This window comes from Podarcis melisellensis, assembly GCF_964234715.1.
Source record: "Podarcis melisellensis genome assembly, chromosome: 1".
NCBI classification, from domain to species: domain Eukaryota; kingdom Metazoa; phylum Chordata; class Lepidosauria; order Squamata; family Lacertidae; genus Podarcis; species Podarcis melisellensis.
Window position 1 is genome coordinate 70095242 of NC_138528.1, and position 21788 is coordinate 70117029.

Below are 21788 nucleotides of genomic sequence, written 5' to 3' on the forward strand. Positions count from 1 at the left end.
AGTGGTGGAACTTGGGGTCTTAAATTTCAGTTGCACCCTGAATGATGCCAAAATTCTCACCTGCAACATTGTTGCAGCACCCCCTGTGGCACACCCAAGGCTACATGCCTAGTCTTCTTCTTCTTCTTTGGTGATCACTCGTAACATACCCATGGTTTTAGCAGTGAGTCTGTAAGTGACTGTAGAGGCCAATTCTGAATCCACGTGCCCTTTCACGGTGGGGACATAGGTTTCGAGGTGGGAGTTGATCACGGTGAGGGTTTGCCAAGCATGCCTTCTTCTTAGCATGTTTCTCCCTTTCGTCCTGAGTTTGAGCGTCTTCAAAGCCCATGACACCTTTGGTAAAGGCTATTTTCCAATTGAAGCGCTCACAGGCCAGTGTTTCCCAGTTGTTGGTGTTTATACTACATTGTTTTAGATTTGCCTTGAGAGACTGAATCAGTTGAATTCCCTAAAATTCACCTGTCTCCAGGAAGCCTTTCTGAAGTGACTTAAAATCTCAAGTTTCACATGTGCTGGAAAAGAAAAGGGCCCCTTGTTTGCCTTTTTCACTATCACAGGTAGCAGAAAAGTATCTGGCTCCCACTCAGTACTTTGACTGTGTCTGAATTAAAGTCACTATAGGCTTATTCAGAAGTTTCACTGAACACAGGTACAAGCTGTTTCTACCCATGAACAAGCTGTTGTGTGAATGATTATACACGTTGATTTGTGAAGCTCAACTATTGTGCATACAGTTACACAGACATGAGCAACTGCACAAGCATATAATTCAGCTGTTTGTGTACATAAGTACAGAGATTGTTCACTCATTGAATGCAATGTGTGAATACCCCAAATGATTCTCTGAGTTGCTCTTCTGTCAGCCTTAATTAAGGACTATATTGTAGTCAGGCAAACAACAGTCAGCCATTACTGTTTGTCAAGCAAAAGTCTCTGGTTTTGATTATGATTCCTCATTGGGAACGTATATAAGGACGACTGTAACAGAATTAAGTTAAATTCCAGTACCAAATGGCTGAATATTGGTATTATGCCTAATACATTTGAGGGGGTTTAAGTTTCTTAATATGGAATAGATTTATGCTGGCAACAGGCCCAACTCTCTTGAGAGACATAAAACAGTAGCCTCGGCCTTGGGACCTCTTGTGGGTTCTCTAGGATTATTTGTTTACTTAAATCTGTTTGCCTTGACTGTTCTTTAAAACAAAACCCCCCAAAGAAAAGAGAGTTCCTGTCTACGGCTGCTACTTAGGATTCCCACAAAGCACCCAGGAGGGGGAAGCTGGGTTGTTTCATGACAATATATAACAAGATTGTTAAATTAGAAACACATGTGTTGAAGGAAAAGTGAGATAGACTTGGAATGGCAGAGATTTGGTTAAACCAAGACACTGAGCAGAAGAATTAGGACCACAAAGGCATAGAGGCAAATTCAAAATACAAGGGGTGTTGGAATGAGAAATAAAGGAATTTGTTTAATTGTGAACTGGAGAATGTTATGACATTTCTTCTGCTCAGTAACTGAACAGAGACCTGTAAGGGTCATACCAATTTTTGATTTTTTGTATGTTTCTACAGTTTCAGCAGAGGGAAGGGGCCAAGATTCAGCAAGGCACACCCTTGAGTATTTTTGAGCTTAATTTTTTAAAATAAAAATAAAGTACATCTTAAGAGCACTTGTATTTAGTTTGTTTTGTGTACTTCATAACACCAATGTCATCCTCACTGACCAGACAGGTACTTTTGTTTGAAGAAAAGGGATTTGTGCCATTTCAGATCTTAAACATGGAGCTATTTCAGTGTGTGGAACATGACCCAGCCAGGACAGATTTCTGCTTCTGCTTCCCAAGCTGAATGGAGAGCGATAGCAGGAAGCTGACAATGAACTCGCTGGGCTACACAAAGCAATGCAACATCAGGCAACACAACATCAGCAGTTGGCGTCACTGGGCATCTGACATTGTTCACACACCAGCAGTTGAAACACCATTGACCTCTGACATCAGGCTTGCAGCTGTTGGTTTAGGGATGGGTAGTGTTGGTATGGAAGACAAACAGCACCTCTGAAAGTTGGCCTGTCTTCCCTCTTCCTCTGCGTCTGATACAGTGGGGTAGCAGTGGCTAATGTGAGATCCTGGTGTTTTCCTCTTCATACTTGCCTGTCCAAATTTTTCTCATAGTGGGAATTGAACCCAAGTGGACAGGTCAAGCAGTGCCTGGTGCTGTTCTTCCTTTTGCTCTCCCTTTGGAATCAATTTTCACCCTGGGATTGTGGTGAGAGCAAGGAGGAACAACAGAAACGCTGCTATTGCCAGACTGCCAGTGACCTTGTATGCCATGAGGTGGTGCCATGAAAAGTAATGGCATTTTGTGAACACGAGTGCGTAGGCAGTACCTCAATTCTCTCCTAAATCTTTACATCTTAACCTGAGAGTATCTTGCCCACCTCACATACAAAACATTTCAAGTTTAAGAGGAAAGCTATATGTTATGATTTAATGGTTGAGTAATGGTTAGCTAATGAAATGGGTTGTGGTTGTGCTGAGCTGAATATATAGGGTCTGAGCAGCTGTTGTTTAACCAGGGCCCAAGGGCCTTTTGTAAGGCATGCTGTAAAAGTGCTTTCTAAGTTAGAGATGTCAGTTTTCTCTGCTTGAGTTATTCCTTGCAGACAGTGCAGTGTTTTGTCTTCAGTGATGTCTAGGAGGAAAACATTTGCACTATTTCATAGGCATTCAAAGTTGGTCATGGAGCCCAGATTACAAAATGCAAACTCCAGCTTTATTATTTTGACAGATACATAAAGTAGAAGCGAAGCAGCATGTTTAGTTTTCATTGAAATCAATAGGGCCTAATCACAAGTTAAGCATTTAAGACCCACTGATTTCAGTGGGACTTCTAACATTATCTGGCTATATATTTAAATATCCTTTTTTGGACCCATCAACCTTAACCTGTTTTAGGATTTAAGGAAAAGAAATTAGTACAGCCAGCAATGTATAAAAAGGAGGTGGCTCAGTCAGGTTTTCAGTTGGGTCAGTTACACACACATCAATCTTTTTAACAATCTGATAATGCAGTTGTGTGGGTTTGAATTTGTTTGTATGTGACCAATGTATGGTATCACATATAAAGTAGATCCCACTGTTAAGCCTCTCATTAATAATTCTGAATCCTTTAATTGCCAGTTTAAACATATGAAACTGTCATCAGCTTCAGAGGAATGAAGTGAAACTGAACTCAAATGGTGATTATTTAGAAATTTAAGTATGTGCTCAAATTAGAAACTACTGATTTCAACAGAACGGTTTGAATGCTTTGTACCTAAAGTGAATGCTCATGTATCTGTGATAAGGGGACTTGCTAGTCTCTTGAATCAATGACCATCTCCTTGGGTTTTCATGACTTCATCTGAAAGAAGATCTTATGAATGTCTTGTTTTGAAAGATCATGTTTAACAAGTTTCATTCTACTTGTTTGTATGCTCAGTAGTTCATCCTCAGTGACACTATCTATGAGTGGTATTCAACCAAGTTTTACTTAGGGCAGACCCATTGAAATAAATGAACATGGATCAGCTATGTCCATTAATTTCAGTGAGTCTACTCTGAGTAAAACTTAGCTGAATACCACTCTATACATTCAAGATCACCTTTAATTCCTATGTGAACAACAGTTTAATTCTGGGACAGGGACACTTGTGACTTCTCCATATTATTTCTGCTCATTTATTCTTTGTTCCTAAATTTCCTGGGAGCTTAAACACTAAAATCCATAAGCAGTTTACATAAAATATATTCTCTCTCTCATACACAGATACACACACACACACACACAAAAGAGAGAGAGAGAGAGAGCCCAGTCTTTATGAAGGGTAGAAAATAATTATATATAAATCAGTTCTGAATTTTGGGATGAATCAGTTTGGGATGTTCACACCCTAATAGGACCAAGATGTCATTTTAGATATGATAATATAAGCACTTAAAATGGCACGGGGTGGGGTGGGGAGAGAGGATAAAAGACTGGTGTACAGAACAATTAGTCTGTGCTTGTATCTATGCAACCCACAGATTCACCAGTTAAATATAAACTTCAAGAATAAAGGCAATGTTCTCATTCAGCTTCTTTCAATTCTGTTGTTGCAGAACTAAGCAATTAAAACAAGAACACTGTTCAGTGCAACTAAATAAGCAACTCACTTTCTCTGCAGCAGGTCCAATCAAACATGAATATGAAATTAAAAATGGAGGAAAGAGCTATTTAAAGCGCTTGGCATCAAACTAGATGTGACAGCAACGGTTGTGTGTTTAAACATGGAGCTATCAAAACCACATAAAGTTGATCCAGTTTTAATAGAAAAAGTATTTCATTGGAGCTCAGCTAAGAACAGAGGCTACATACATGAAGGCAAGCCTCATCCATATGACTCTCTTTGTTGTAAAAACCAGATACCTCTCCAGCTTCTAGAGCCAGCCCTACCATTAGATAGAGATGGCCACCTCAGGTGGAAGATTGGGCTGGCCCTACATTAGGCAGAAAGTGGTGCCTGTGTATGCTATGTGGTGTACCCATGCCCCCAAGGTAGCTCACTTTCCATAGGTGTGATGATGGTTGCTGCCAATCCCCAGTGTTGAAGAGAGCCAACTGCCACTTCTGTTGGCTTCTGTATGTGGAATGGGGCTGCCATCTTGCCTTTTGCCTCAGGCAGCAAAACATCTTGAACCATCCCTGCCTGCTTCTGCAGTCTTTAAACACATGCAACCTGCTGCAGTCAAATGTGGATTTTTTAAAAGAAAAAGAATAAAACATCTAGCAATTTTTCAATGGGTTATGACTTAGATCCAAAGTACTGCCAGCAGAAGGAAGCTCAAGCAAGGAACCTTTTGTTGTGGAGATGGGAGGACGATTAACAAAATTAATTCTCCTGGCAAACTGGGAATATCCCCTAACTCACCCAAGTTTAGGATATTCCACACCTTTCCTCGGCAGAGTTTCTTTTTCTTTGAGAAAAGTAAGTGGCTCATGTAAATGTATACTAAGCTTTATTAATAAAGAAAATTGTAACAAAAGAACATGATGAGAGAAGCTAAACGCAATGTGAGGCAAGTCTGAGGCAAGAAAAAAGAAGAGGAAGTCGGTCACTCTTAACAGACATTCTTAACTGAACATACTGAAGGGAGAGGCTGATTCGGGAGCAAAACACACAAGCTCCGCCCACCAGATACCAAGCACTCTACTATTCAAATTAGGCCCCAGTGCTACAACAAACTTACAACGTTCCCACCCCCAACTCCCCCTCCAGCCCCATGAACCCTTGAAGATATTTTTATGGAATGGCAAGGAGGATCCGCAACAGTGTGGAATGGGGGCACAGGGAATTGCTAGGAAAATGCCCCAAATTGGACAGAGCCACCAACCTCAAAATAATGGATGATTGACTCTAGAGGCTGAGTTTAATTCTGCCTTAAACACCCTGCAATCAAATGGGAATACAAAAGCATTGCTTGGTTTCTCCTATGTCACCAATGACATTGGTGTCATTGGTTTCACCTTGGTTTCACCTTGTGTCACCAATGAAACCTATACAAAGCAGGGGGACTGCTATACCAGGGCATTGTGAGAAGTAAAGTCTCACAACAAGAGAAAAGCTAGGGCAAAGCAGCACAACGCCACTAGGAGGGGACAGTCTTACATGGGACAGAGTTTCTTAGCTTTTAATTACATACTGTGTCTGTGAACACAAATTAAGCAGTTAAAGCAAACATAGTTCAGGTTAGGACCAATTAAACACACAAGAGCTGGGGGAAACAAAACAAAGCAATGACATTCAGTGATCCACCTGGAAGCCTTAACTTTGTGCTGCATACTGTGGTAAATAGTGGTCAAGTCTGCAGATGACTCCAAATAATTCAGAATAGTAAAATACAAAGGAAAGGACTTAGCTCCTGAATAGCCTGGAAACAGAATGCCAAGCTTGAAAAACAGGAACAAAGCAAATGTCCTTCAGGCAATGAAGGTCAGGGCGCATACTGGAGTTGTCACACTGAATTTCCTCAGGGAGACACATTTGACACACCATGTTTTGGTTCTATTTGCTAGTCTGCCCTGCAACTAGCCCCCAAAGTCCACCAAGATTGGTGTGTGTGTGTGTGTGTGTGTGTGAGAGAGAGAGAGAGAGAGAGAGAGAGAGAGAGAGAGAGAGAGAGAGAATTGCACAGTGCCTTTCTGATCAAATTTCAATAGTACACATATTAAATAAAACTATCCAATGGCAAATACAAACTGTACCACAGCACAAAATGCCACTTAAAAATTCTTTGCCAAATGCCCTCTGCAGTCTGTTTGTCCAACAGCAGTGGCTCCCCACTATCATGTGGTTTGTCCCAATGCCACTGCAGAAATGGAAGGCCAATCAGAAGCCGCTGTCAGCATCAAAGCCTCTGTGAACATCTCTTAATATTGCTTAGGTGGTGCCATTTCCCCTGCCTTTTTGGCCTCATACCCATCTAATCCTACCGGCTGTGGCAGTCCCTGTGATTTTGTAAATAATGTAATGAAACCAAATCTGATGTTAATAATGTCATAGACAACCATAAGCAAAGTCCTGTGGGGATACCACAGCTAATTGGATTAAACAGCAGTGTAGATAAGCAAGAGGAGGAGGAGGATAGTGCTGAGAAGCAGTGCCATTAGGGGCAAAAGGGCACCAGACTGTACTAAACTGATTCAGTGAGTGTCTTTTCAGAATAAGAGTGTATTTTCACAAGAAGCAGCCTGTTGGATCAGACCTATCTAGTCCAGCATCCTGTTCTCACAGTGGCCAACCAGATGCCTGCAGGAAACCCGCAAGGAGGATTTGATCACATAACTATGCTCCATAATTGCTTGGCTGTATCAAATTTACTTTCTTCAAGGCAAACATCAAAATTGGAGAATAGTGGCATAGACCTACAGATCCAAGCTCCTGCTCTCTTTTATGGCTCCACAAAACATGGGAAGAGGAATGGAAATTTAGTTTCTATCCTGCTCTGTTTCCTGCAAATTGAGAACTGAAGTCCGCTAGGAGCCTCTCCCAAAACATAGGAAGATGCTCTTAACCGCTTTCTGTCTGTGGGATTTTGACACAAGTTTGAATTTTAGTGCAAATCTCTGTGGACTGGTGTATTATTCTTCAAATTTGTGCTGTTGGTTTTTAAAAGTAACCCTTTTCTCCTAAGCAATTGGCAACATCTTTAACATTAGCTCTTAAAAATAAAATACACATTATTTTAACTATTTTAAGTTGCTGTTTATTTCATTTATTTGTTCCAAATATTTGCTCCAAATATCCAAAGCAGTCTACAAAAAGTAAACCACATCTTAAGACAATGAAAAACAAATTAAGTAAAACTAAGTACAGAAATTCAATTCATCACACAGTATGTGGCAGTTGTAGGCAGTTGTTATTGACCATGGGGCAACTATATGTCATTTTGAAAGCCTCCATGATTTTTATAAACACAACCATTCCAATCTGCTGCTATGTCTGCATTTAGAGACCCCATTCCAATATGTGTTCAATGCTGTCCAAACTGTCACTGTTCTTCATCTGTTCAGCTTAGCTGCAAGAAGCCAGTCTGGGAGACATTTCTCCTGCCCTACAGATAATCATAAATGTTCTGTGGCATTTATGTGATAATACAAGAGCATTGCTTGTACAGTCAAGGATCCTGAGGTTGAGTTCTTTCCATCACTACAACCATTTGCAGAAAGGTAGAATCAATTCATGTGTGGAAAGTATGCATAAATATTAGTTCCTCTGGAACAGGGTGTCACCAGGCAGCTGAGATAAAGGCTGCCATCCTATAACCACATTTACCTGGGAGTAAGCTCCATTGAGCTCAATAGGATGTACTTACGAGTGAAAATTGATACACAATTGCATTTAAGCCCTGGTCTGCAAATGGAAACTTTATATTTAAACAAACTTAGGTTTGGTTGTTCTTAAAAAAACACACACACACTAAAACATACAATGGCATTTTTGGCTAGTAACTCACATTTAGATTCCCAGTTTTTTTAAAAAAAAAAATAGGGAAATGTACCTAGTTGTTTTCTTATTACAATACGGCTCCTTTTGTTCACTGTTCCATGTTTTTCTTGGAATGCACTAAAGTGGAATGTTTTAAATTATGAGGTTTTACTTCAGGCTGTCCAATATCTACTAAATATCCATCATCTCATTCTGAAATTGGGAAGCAGCAAATGTACTCTGGTAGCCAACAAAGCGTAGGTTTTTTTTATTCCAGAAAAGTGCCCTTCTGTTCTGAATTTACTGCAAAGTGTTCCGCAGACAGGGGGGGTCCTCTACCAACCCCAGGTTTCGTTCTTTATAATGTAACTCTCTATTCAAACAATCTAGCTTTACATAATATAAACTGTGGGGAAAGTTTTCTTCTTCTATAATACATAGTAGCAGTTGCTAAGCTTTAGCTGATCTAACACCAGGCTCTTTTGTTTATTACCAGTAAAAATGAAACTATGGAGCAAATGAAGGCATAAGATACCGTGGTGAATATAAATCAGAGTCATATTGTAGGCTCTAATTATGAACAGATTTGGAAATGTGAGGCAAAAATTAGATTAAAGGGCTATAGATATCATTCCTACCACTGGAATCTGCAGCGTTATTTCCATGCCCCCCCCCCTTTGAGTCCCAGCCACAACTATCACCATTGTTAGCTACATATGCAGGCTATATTAGTACAGAACATGTACTGAGAGAAACATAAATAGTGATGCAAGAATCTCATTATGAACCTAATAAGCATCTTCCTGTTGGAATGATTCTAATTTGAGACATGTGAAGCTCCGGAAGCCCTGCCACATAATTCCATTGCTTAATGACAGGGAGAAAGTCTAGTAAGCTGAGGTATGGAGTTGGGACTTGGAAGTTGTGGGGTCAAAAACAAACAAAACAGGTCTGCTACCAGCACCTTATATGATCCTCAGCAAGACAAATGTTCCATTTATCCTCTGTTTCTGTGCACACAAAATGTTCAGCAGGTAACAGACTTATGAAATCTTTCCAAACCTTCTCTGGCTCTGTACAGTGCCCCAAACCTCTTTTTTTTAGACATTTAAAGGAGCTCTAAACCCACAAAGAAGTAACTGACAGGCCCTGCCCCCATGCTATGTGAGTTCTATCACACATCAGTAATGTGGAATCTGTAGCCCCCCGAGTCCAACTCACATAAGAATACAAGCAGAACTCTTGGGATCAAACCAAAGAAAAGAGATTCCTACTAAACATCAGCAAAACTTTTCTGACAGTAAGAGCTGTTCTGTTTTACAATGGAACGGTTCCCCTCTCATTCACTGGAGGTTTTTAAGCAGAAGTTGGATAACCATCGGTCATGCATGCTTCAGTTGAGATTCCTGCATTGCAGGGAGTTGGACTAGATGACCCTTCCAATTCTACCATTCTATGATTCCAAGGTCCATCTACTCTACTCCAGCATGGTGGCCAAGCCAGATGCCTCAGAGAGGTGGAATTCCCAGGGTGGTTTAACAATCAGTTCCCCTTTCCAGGAGGCCTTGGGGATCTGTAGCTCTGTATGGAGAATAAAGTAAAGGTAAAGGGTCCCCTGACCATTAGTTCCAGTCGTGGCTGACTCTGTGGTTGCGGCGCTCATCTTGCTTTACTGGCCAAGGGAGCCGGCATACAGCTTCCGGGTCATGTGGCCAGCATGACTAAGCCACTTCTGGCGAACCAGAGCAGCGCACGGAAACACCGTTTACCTTCCCGCCGGAGTGGTACCTATTTATCTACTTGTACTTTGACGTGCTTTCAAACTGCTAGGCTGGCAGGAGCTGGGACCGAGCAACGGGAGCTCACCCCATTGCAGGGATTCGAACCACCGACCTTCTGATCAGCAAGCCCTAGGCTCAGTGGTTTAGACCACATCGCCACCTGCATCCCATATGGAGAATAGGAGTCTCTTAATAATGCTCAACATTCTTAACAAACTACAGTTCCCAAGATTCTTTGGGGGGGGGGAGACAGGACTGTTTAAAATGGTATGCTACTGCTTTAAATGCACAGTGCAGATGGGATCTTAGCCATGCATACTCATCATTGCTGCTTCAAAATAACTTGCATAGATTTTGGTACAAAGAAATACATTCTTCTTCTTGCCTATGCTACTTTTTAGTTAACATCCCATTCATCTTTGCTCATTGTGCTCCATTTTCCTTTTCTACTGTTACCTTGGTCTGATTATTTTATGTACTGCTTTGTTTCCACTGTTCCCAGACTTCTCCCCATTGTGCCCAACACTTTTAAAGTCTATACTGAAGACCTACATACCATAACTTCTTGCTTATTTTTGATGATTTCTCAAGTAGTGAAAGGCTAAGGCCAACCCAGCTGAAATGCCCTTTGCCACTGTAAAATATTCCTGTTGTGTAGTCTGAGAATTGTTAAGGTTCAGATTCAAATGAAAAGTCTTTCACTGGTTTCCAGGCATTAAACAATCTCAACCCAAGTTTTTTTGAGCGAATCTGTCTAGTATTTCCTAGCAACAGTTCAACTAATATCTACTATATTATATGCTAAAATATTACTTTTTTTTACTCACTGTATAAAGAAATATGGTTGATTATAACCTCACATCTTCAGGTCTTGAAACACGTGCACTAGTTACTTGTTATGACATCTCTCTTAAAATAATAATTTCCATTAAAGAATCTTTAGACTACAAATACCAATACTGAATTATATGCAACAGCATCAGAAAACATTAACTGTGTGAGTGCACACACAGGCAGGAGAGAAGAAGGTGTATGTATGGTAATTGAGTTCTACTTTATGCCTAAAACACCTGTCACATTATCTGAAAATAAAATTCAAGATATTTTTGGCACAAGCATGAACTTCTGAAGTGTTACCTAGTTTATCTTATCATTCACCAAACAGAATCTTAAGAAAGCAAAATCCAGTTGCAAATACCTATTTCTCCAGTATTATTTAGAGATGTCCACTTGAAACAGAATATAGAGGGGTTCTGGAACTGATTCTTAATATCCATAGCAAGGATATATAATCTTTAGTAATTACTGTTGTCAAATCACAGTAGAAATCTACCATGCATCCTAGATGCAAACCTAAGGAGAGATTCCGGAATCTGATAAACTGTTATCAGTTGAGACTAGGGAGACACAAAAGCCCTTGATGAAATGCAATAGAATTGCACCTAGCACAAAACAACAGAAAGTTAGATGTTAGCAAACAGCAAACTGGGAATGTATCTATTTTATCTGTTTTATTGGCTACTGAAGGGAAGAACTTTAAACAAATGTTTCATTGGCAAGTCTGATTCTGGTCATAGTTGAACAGAAGCGAGAAGCAGCTACAAATGAAAGCCTTGAATCAATTTTCAAGAATTTCCTTTTCCAAGCAAGTGCAAGCGTGCTTGCCTTTTTGAACTGGCTAGCCACAATTTTTCTTTTTTTTAATAATCACATATAATATATTCACTTCTATTCCATAGGTTTATTTTTCAAATTTCTGTGAAAATCATGCATATATTATACACATATATTAAATTTTTTATACTGTGATTTCAAGAATGTGCTCAAGCCCGGAGGTGTCTTCATTAATTGAAACTATTGGTTTAACACCAGGAAAAATATTGCTCATGAAGTTAATTTCACAGTGGGGAAAAAGCAAGGCTTGAGTTTATTTATAATCTCTCTACATAGGACAACTTTGTACTTTTCTTTTTCCATTACATATGCTGGACCATCTACTATATATATAGAGAGAGAGAGAGTATTAGAAGCCGCCGCCCCGCCTCCCCCCATTCTGGTACTTGCTGAAGCCATTAAATTGTCTTGAACTTAATGCGTCTCTATATATGTCTGTTCAGAAGTCAGCTCCACATAGCTCCATGAAGCCTACTCCCTGGTAAATGGGTACCGATTGCTGCCATATTCTGTTATTAAGAACATAAGAACAGCCCTGCCTCACAGTCGCCAACCAGATATCCCAATGAGAAGTCTGCAAGCAGAACCTGAATGCAAGACAAGAGCACTCTGCGCTCCTGTGGTTTCCAGAAACTGGTATGGAGAAGCATACTGCCTACCACAAGGAATGAGTGCTGTTTGCCTCCATTTGTGTACTTCTTGTATTGGATTTTTTAAAAAAATATCTAAGTTTTGTAAGTCCCTTCACAAAAGAAGCCAGTGGTTGGCAACACTGCCCTAGAAAATCCTCACCACTTGCCCAAGTGGGGAGCGTGTAACAATGTAATTTGGGATGAAAATAAAGATATATACATAGTCTGCACAAAGATCAAACTTTTTCCTGGCAAGTTTAAGGCAGAAGTCTGGTTTTTCAGCCAAGCTGCTAAGCTCAAAACACTGAGGTTTATAATGGAAAACCTGACAATCTCTTAAGTGTAATGGAGTAAAGATATTATGACAACAGGGCTTTGTCTACCGAACACGGCTGAAAAAATATACTCCATGCTAATTGTTAACCAAAATGAAGCATACCCTTTCCCTTTTTATTCAAACCTTTTTGTCTGAGGGAGATGTGGCTATCTAATTTCTTGGCAGTTGTATTATTTTATAACAGTAACCTACTGCTTAGGCTGCTGGACTTCCAGGTAGCCACGAGGCTATTATTCTGAATTAACATATAAGTCATGCTACTTACAGGACGAGCCAAGCAGTTCTTCAGCCTTACTGTCTTCCTTTGTTCTGGCATTTACTTTATTCAGATTTTGATGCCCCCCATCTCCCCTCCCTCTTCGAACACTCCATATTTACATGAGCTGCTGTGCTTTATTTCAGCACTGTGGTTTAGACTTAGGAAATGAGCAGCAAAGTTAATGACAGTCTGAAAACGCTTCATGCAAAGCACATCCAGAATGTAACAAAGAAAGAAAGAAAAAGAAACCCCCACACACTTTAGGCCAGATGTACATTTGGTGTAAATCCAGTGATCATAGTGATGAAGGGTTCGTAGGATGTTGGCTGGATCTGCTATGGTCTGGTTCCATTTCTTCTCCCCCATGTGTAAAGGTGCATAAGGTGGACAGAAGCAGGCAGGAATCTAGTCCCTTCCTTACAGATATTTGTCACACAAAATACAAGAGGATACTGCATCGTGGCACAATCATTTAATCAGAATTTATCTTTTGTTACAAGTTTTGGTGGGGTTGCTCTTCCAACTGTGGAACCATCATTTTCTGAGGGGGGGAACATTGCTATAATACATCCTGGGCTTTCTTTAGTTGCATAGTAGATAAGAAAGTGAACAACAGATCAGGAAGTCCCTCATTAAAATTTCACCTCAGCCACAAACACACCAAGCAACCTTAGGGCTAACCTAGACATTTTATTAATCACATGGTTAGCAACCAGAGGATTTAAAATTTCATTCCACATATGGGGGGGAATTTTCATCAAGACCACAATGCATGGGGAGTGGGAATTTTGTTTTGTTTTTCCATGGTCTCTTCTAATAATATTTTTAATTAATTTTTCATTAATAATAAACCAATATGAGCCACATTGATACAATACCAAATCATAATACAATTTAAAAAGCCAATTTTCCATTCCAAATTAAACATTTTTGGGTGACTTCCCATGTTCTGATTTTGGGAGATGGTGTTGTTATTCCTTTTCCTGCTTCCATTCTTATTTAATCCAAATAATACAGTTCCGATGTTAATCCTTTATCTTAACAGCCACTGACGTAATGACTTTCATTCGTATTTAACTGTTCCATATCTGTTAATTTGCCAGAGGGGTTTATATCTTGTAACTTTCTGTGTGTAGTATATTTTAACATCTATCTCGGGGAGCAGGAGTTTAACCTTAACATCCCCTGCTGCAAACTTGAAAAATAAAATCCACTGGTGTGGCAATTTGACTTAGAAAAATGCTCCCATTTGCACCATTAGAGTGAATGGGAAACTGCCTCCCACTTCATGTCTGTCATCAGTCACCTCTCTGCTTCCTTACTTAGAACCAGCTCTGAGGATGGCCCAGGTTGTGGCTTCCTCCTTCTTAAGGCTGGTCCATACTTCTACTTGTCACGCTGCTTTCCCCCTGGAAAACCTGCTCTTTGCTGCTATATCGAAACAAACACCAGTTGGGTTTTCTGCAGATTGACATTTGTTCCGATTCAGCAGTTTTCCCAGGGAAAGCAGTGGGGCAAATGAAAAACCTCTCAGAACTGTGCTTAGAAAGCATGGAATAAGTGGCAGTGTGGATGAGTGCTTAATCTCAGGTTTGCCCTTGTAGAGATCAGCAAGAGAAGGAAGACAAAACTAGAATTAATTACCAGTAACTATGTCTGTCTTCCTCCCTACCAGTCCCAAAGGTCACCAACTGCCACTGCTGCCAGGAGTGTGCCTAGGAAGAGATGCTGGAGAGGTGAGTGAGTACCTGTTCCAGGCAAAGGCATGCCTCTTTAACAAATCCATTCTCTAGCAAGGAGCCAGTGCCTAGGAGATGTATTTAGTCTGAGGGACAACATTAGGGTTTAGTTAGCACCCAGCACTTGTTGCGAAAGGTCATTCCTTCCCTGGGACCTGTCCAGGGTTCTGAAGGATTAATGTTCTTATTACCCTTGCTTTCTAATTTTCAGACTTTTGAATAGCTATCCCTGGCTGTCAGTTCCTGCCCTGACTTCCTGTTCTGGACTACTGCCTGGCCCACTTCATTCAGACTACTGTGGGCTCATCCTTGCCAGGACTTGACAGTATGTGAAGCACTAAATCATTGCCTAAGTTCTGCTTCTTGTTGTGGTTACTATTGCTATTATTATTACTGCTTCCCAAACATTCCCTGAGATTTGGGAATACCTGGTGTAGTTCATGTCAGATCCTGGTGGCTGGTGCTCCAAGTTCAAATGTTATTGTAGGAAACTTTTCTGCAGCGTTTCACTTGACGATTAAACCAACCAAGATGATCCAATTGTATCAAAGGCGATTACCCACTTCTGGAGAAAATCAGCAGATGGGAAGGCTTCCAGCTTATTGTTTTAAATGAATATGGAGTCTCTCCCAGAAAGCAGGGCTCCATGCTGCCAAATGCAGGGTCTTCAGTCATGTGAAGAGAGCCTAAGCATTTACATGATATATTCCATAAACTCTGTTCTAATTCTGGATCAACACAAGCAGTTCAGGTGTATAGAGAGTGGGCAGGATCCCACCCACTCCTACCTACATAAAGCATACGTGCATTTTTAAAAGTATCTAAAGGACTTTGCTGTTTTCACAGAAGGGTATGATTGTGATAGGATTTCTGGGGAAACAGTTCACCACCTTATCTTGTTTTGAAAGAATAAGGTAGTGTTTTATCTATTGATATCATTTAGCCAGTGTGGTGCTTTCCAGACTCTGGATTAAATCTCCCAAACTAATGGAAGAATCTGTATCTAAAGTACGGCCTTCTTCACAGACTAATATTATTCACTATGATGGTATTCTGTGCATTAGTACATAACTGTATGTTGGCAAGTCCTTTGCTAATTTTGCCTTAAAAATACATGTCCCATGTTTCCTGGTATTAAAATGGCAGATTTCTTCTTTACATCAGAGACAAGAAGATTTAGAGAAAGTAATCTCAAAATAATACACTTTGTTAATTTCACCATGCCCCATTATGCATGTGAAGTGATAAGATGTCACAGAGTGTGAGTTGTATTCAGTAGCACAATGTGATGATGGATGTGAAAATCGCAGCATGTCACCAATGTGATAATCACATTCAAAAACCATAAGACCTAGTTACAGATAACTACATAAGACCTAGTTTTCCTTTAGTGATCCTACCATTCTTTTTCAGGCAAAGTTTCAACTGACATAACCAGGAGATGGAAAGCATGTCCCATATATTGTCTAAGGATAGTCAAGCTATCAGGGTTGCGGGTGGCGCTGTGGGTTAAACCACAGAGCCTAGGACTTGCCGATCAGAAGGTCAGCGGTTCAAATCCCCACAATGGGGTGAGCTCCCATTGCTTGGTCCCTGCTCCTGCCCACCTAGCAGTTCGAAAGCACGTCAAAGTGCAAGTAGATAAATAGATACCGCTCTGGCGGGAAGGTAAATGGCGTTTCCATGCGCTGCTCTGGTTCGCCAAAAGCTGCTTAGTCACGCTGGCCACATGACCTGGAAGCTGTACACCAGCTCCCTTGGCCAATAAAGTGAGATGAGCACCACAACCCCAGAGTTGGTCACGACTGGACCTAATGGTCAGGGGTCCCTTTACCTTTACCTTTAGTCAAGCTATAGCAATTTAAGAAATATAAAGTGGCATAGTATTCATGATAACTATCAGCATATGTTCATATTGCATTTAGTGGTCAAATATATCTAACATCAGCCAAACTAGATTCAGGTAGGTAGTCTTGTTGGTCTGATGCAGTATCTGAAGAAGTGGTATCTGAAGAAGTGTGCATGCACACGAAAGCTTATACTAAGAAGAAACTTAGTTGGTCTCTAAGCTGCTACTGGACATTTTTTTTAATTTTTTCATATATTTCATCAGCCAAACTGTAATACTTGAGCCAATGTGGTTCCCTCCAGATGTTGCTGGACTACAGCTTCCATTGTTCCTGACTACTGCCTATTGTTTGGGGGTTATGAGAATTGTAGTCCAACAGCATGTGGAGGATGCCATATTGGAGACCCCTGCTCATTAGCAAAAGTCAGTGTATATCAGACTTGGACTGGGAAATTGGTTTTAAAAAATCACAGGGTACTTTGCATCAATTTCAGTCTAAGAGTCATTGTGAGAGAGAAATGGGATACATCCATGTTTGCTACCTGGGGTCCATAGAGGAAAGGGTGGGGTTGCAACAAACAAACTGGAGTTGCTACAGGAAGGATTAGTTATATTAATAGGCATGGCTTGGAACCATAGAATCAGAGTTGGAGAGAGTCCTATAAACTGTGTGGCCCACTCCCCTGTTTCATGCAGTAAGAAGGCAAAGCAGTTAGAGAGAGATTAGGCAAAAGTAAACTAGAATAGATAAAAGTTTTAAAATATTTTAAAATAGAATACAAAAACAGAAAAACTAAAGAAGGTAAAGAAATTCATTATTTAGAAGAAATGTGTTTAGATTTTTTTAAAAAGAAGCTACAAATTAAAATTTAAACTATTTAAGTTGCTCAGAGAATCAGATTCTAAAGCAGTTTCCTAATAGGACTCAGCACAGCTCTTATTTTTTTATGTGAAGAAAGCAACGATTTGCCATTAAAGTTTAAAAGTAATCTTAAAAAAAAAACCCAACCCAACCCCCATGTTTTTGTGGGTTTGGCGCATGACTGTGCTCACTTACAAACAGTGTGTGCCCCTTCAGGGCTTAGTAGACATTTGCTTTTGTGGGTGTCAAAATCAAAACCTTTCCAAAACCATTTAATAGTTTATGGGGATCCAAACACAAACAGAAGCAACAATATATCTGTGTTACTTGCTGTCCTGGCAGTTTAAGCTGCATTTAGTCTGGGGCAATGTTGAGCAGCCTGGTTGTTGTGGACTCTCCCATTCTTACATTTTGATAACAACAATATTTGAAGACATTACCAGTTAGTGAACTGGAAAGTCTCCCCTTCTTCAAATATCCACCTAATCCTTGTCACTGGGCATTATTATATGAGGGTGAACCAATCTATCGTGATCTGAGAAGTGAGTCAAGTACCTTTTAAATAGGATTTCCTACTGAATTTTCAATAGATCTTTCCTTTACGATATTTCTTATCAATTCTCTAGATTAGGTTGGGAAAATAACCTCTCCTGTCTACACCGTCAAATCTACCTGGAAAATAATCTCTCGGCCACTGAGAATTGTCATTGTGAGTTACGATGATACAGAATAGATGGAGTCATAAAAACATAAAGATTGCCGTGCTGGATCAGACCAAAGGCCAATCTAGTCTGTGAGTGGAATTAGGGCTTTCCCCAGGACTCTTAAGCCTGTGCTCCATTCCTTTATGCAGGTGGCCAATCATATTGTGAGTACTTTGGGAACAAAAATTCACTGTTCCCCACTCCTCCCTAATCATAAAAGTATTAGCAGTCTCGAGAAAACCCCAAAGATTGTAGGTGAACCAAAATAATATTAAGAAAAATGAGGTCAGATGTTGAAGGCTGACTGGCTAGGGAGGAGTAGCAAACAGGAAGGAAGGGAATGGAAAGGAGAGGTTGGAATCCTGAATGATAGCACTATCTACTGCAACATTTTGTTGCAGGTCCTCACTTGTCACCTTAGGATCGTATACCAGCCTATATGTGTGTCATTATTAAAAAGAGATAATCTTCCTGAGTGAGAATGCGTACCTTCCAGCTGCCCTATCCCAGGTGTTGGAGAAAGTATCAGCCACTTTACATTCCATACAAGCTGATCAACATCTGCATGTGTAGGTCAGCTCAGCTGGGCACAGTTGCAAGCCTATAATATGCATGGATAGTGGGTCTCTGGAACATGTTTGGTAGCTTGGATGTGCAAGGCAGCTGAACCTCATGACATAGCCCCTTCCACACGAAGAAACTGCTAGATTGGGACCTATGACATTAATATTGTAATTCGTGCTTCTTCAGGTGAGTCTGTAGGAGCTGATTTTAAGAGACATTGCATGTCCCATCAAACTCAGTGTTAAGTTGTGTGACCCAAACACTCCACAGTTCCTGTAATCAAAAGTGCACTCGAATGATTTGTAAGAGAAATAAGTAGAAAAGTCAGAATGCCTAATTCCTTCACAACGCTTAATGTGCAGCTTTGCAGAGTGTCAGTATTTTCCAACACCAACAAAATTATGCATTTTTTTCCTCACATCATGGATAGAAAACCTGCCCAATGTTGCCATTACTTGAGTGAAGGAAAGTTATTTGGAAATTAAATCTTTGAGTAAATGTACTGTGGTGTTCATGGGCAATAGTTCTTATAACTTTAGAACACAGGTATTTCTTTCAGCAGCTATGGCTTTCAGTAGTTCATCAGTTTGGCTTTGCACGAATGTGATTTACCTTTCAAGTACCAAAGGCCTACAGTACAGGGTTTGTCTTTAAATAAACGGGTACTGTAATAGTGCTCACATTATGATCTTTTAAGGGGAAAAAACACCATGCCAAATGTATTCCAACATTTTCTGAGCAGTTAATTGAGATGCAAACATAGTTTGGGTACATTAAAAAAAATGGCATTAACACTGCTGTTTTGTGAGCTAGAAATTGTGTCTTGTGAAATAGATTAGGCAACTGCTGTTATTTTTAAACAAAATTATTGGTAAATGACTGTGAGAGCTGAAAACTTCAGCTTTTAAGGAACAACAGAGCCTACTAGACTGAAATGAGACACATAGGAATGAAGGACCCCCCTGAATAGGGTGGGCTGTGGTTTAGGAGAATTAGGGGGAAGTGGGATCACACAAAATTGGGCCAGGACACCTTCTGTGAGTGGAGTTTCTGAAGGTAAGTTAATCCAAACCAATTGCTGCAAGCAAATCACATTCTACAAGAGTGGATCTAAAAACAAATGATCAGATGATTGAGTAATTTTCCCTCAACATCATAAAATCATATAATCATCACAGAATTGTAGTGTTGGAAGGGGCTGCAAGGGTCATCTACCTCAAATATTAGTACTTGGTAATAACTATCCTTGCGTCCATTCAGTTGATGTTCGCTTAACTGCATATTGGAAGAATCAGTGGCTGAATCCAGTGGGTGTAGAAATTAATGCATTTGTTGGTAAAATTTACCCATAGGTTGTCAACTCATGCACTAGGCAGATGCAGTAACAACTCCTGTATTTGAAAAAAAAGGCAATAGCTTAGAGCCAAGTCATGTGACCTATCTGGACCTCATTTGTCATTTCATTTTCTTACCTACATTGCAGCTCTATCCTTCCTTCACTGAGTTGGTTGACCAGTAACCTCCCTTGCTTTCTCCAGTCATCACTACTTTCCTGTGCATCTGGTGAAATAATAATAATAATAATAATAATAATAATAATAATAATAATAATAATAAATGTATTTTAAGAGGCAACAAGTAGGGATGTAGTAGCACTTTGATTAAGTTCACATTTAAAGGTGAGCCTACCTAATTCAAACTTCCCAAAACAATGTGAAAATTGAAACACAACCATCCTTCAAAATCTGAATTTTGTAATGCATTTCATCAGCTAAGTAATATGTAGAAAAATGTGTACATTAGGGTAAAGTGCATGCATCGGTCATAATAACATACAAAATGCATTAGGTAAAATTGCCTTACAAACATGTATATTAGGCAAAATCGCATACATATACAGGGGTACCTCGGGTTACAGACGCTTCAGGTTACAGACTCCGGTAACCCAGAAATAGTACCTCAGGTTAAGAACTTTGCTTCATGATGAGAACAGAAATTGCACAGCAGTGGCGCAGCAGCAGGAGGAGGCCCCATCAGCTAAAGTGGTGCTTCAGGTTAAGAACAGTTTCAGGTTAAGTACAGACCTCCGGAATAAATTAAGTTCTTAACCAGAGGTACCACTGTATGTGTATAATTAAAAAATGTCTGCTAAAATTATTATTAGTTTTTATGATACCTTTTTTCAAATTAACAGTAATAATCACAAACTGATGTGGAAATGTGAATTGAACTTAAAACTGGAAAAATGCAACTCCGAGCAAAACCGAAATTGGCATATTCGCAGGACTATTTATTGCTGTGCTTGCTGCACGACGCTAATACCGTTACCTATTTGGAATTACCGTATTTACTCGAGTCTAATGTGCCAGCAAATCTAATGCAGATCTTAATTTTGACAATGTAATTTGGCCAAAAAAGGTGAGCATTAGATTTGAGCAATTACAGTACTTCTCATTGGCATCAGACTACATTGGACTTGTTCCAACAGATACTGGTTTTGTCGTGGCTAAGGAGGGGTGAATATGCATTAATTTTACTGAATATTTTTTTCCAGGTGAAGGGAGAGAATTCAGTTGATGCCCTCACACTCACAGAAGTGTTTTTGATCCAGCTGATGCCACAGGAGAGGTAATTTTTGCCAATCATCATTATGGTTATTGAAACATTTTGCCATTGACAACAAAAGAAGCTGAACCCAACTCTTAGCCACGAAAGTGACAATAATGATACAGTTCTACAACCTAGCTTCAATTCTAAATGCAATTTAATTCCACGATGCATTTTTGGTTGTTTTTCACTTCTCCACTGTCCCAAATGTTTCTGTTTACAGGAATTGATTTATACGATAGAAGCTTTTACAACCGCACTCAGTATTTAGAAAGGAAATTTAAAACCAACCATGGAACTTTGTGAAAAAACTCAGTAAATCAAGTCACTCTATGCACTATTTTACAGGAAAGGATTGTAACCTATCCAGGTAAAAAAAATAAAAATTTAAAAAATCATGACAAGTCCAAATAGGAATGGGAGATTCCACTGTTGTGATTCATTTTGTAGCAGCCCTGCAGGAACTGGAAGAGAGAAGTTTCAGCCCAATATTAACTCCTAATTGGTTCCCGGGGATTCTTAAAATCTAGCTGAGCCAAGTAGCCAAAATGTTGACAGCTTTATTAGCATATATAATTCAAAGAGGCTCCTATGTTTTAAAAGATTTTAAAGCTATCTTTCAATGTCAACATAAATTCCCCTTAAGACACCTTCAGACACCAGATTTTTCAAAGTATCTCTTTCAGTGAGTGGGTTAACTCCAGCCATCTTTATGTTTGTTATGTGTCCACCTTCCCACTAACCACAGAGTTGCCCTGGGCAA

At 39.9% G+C, this 21788-nt stretch overlaps 1 long non-coding RNA gene across 1 annotated transcript; it reads left to right on the forward strand.

The window, feature by feature from the left end:
- The first annotated feature begins 2082 nt into the window (after positions 1-2082).
- LOC309378194 lies at positions 2083-21240 on the forward strand. The gene is made up of 3 exons (XR_014171849.1): positions 2083-5017; positions 14651-14764; positions 20973-21240. It is a non-coding gene; the product is annotated as an uncharacterized lncRNA (long non-coding RNA).
- Positions 21241-21788: the final 548 nt, after the last annotated feature.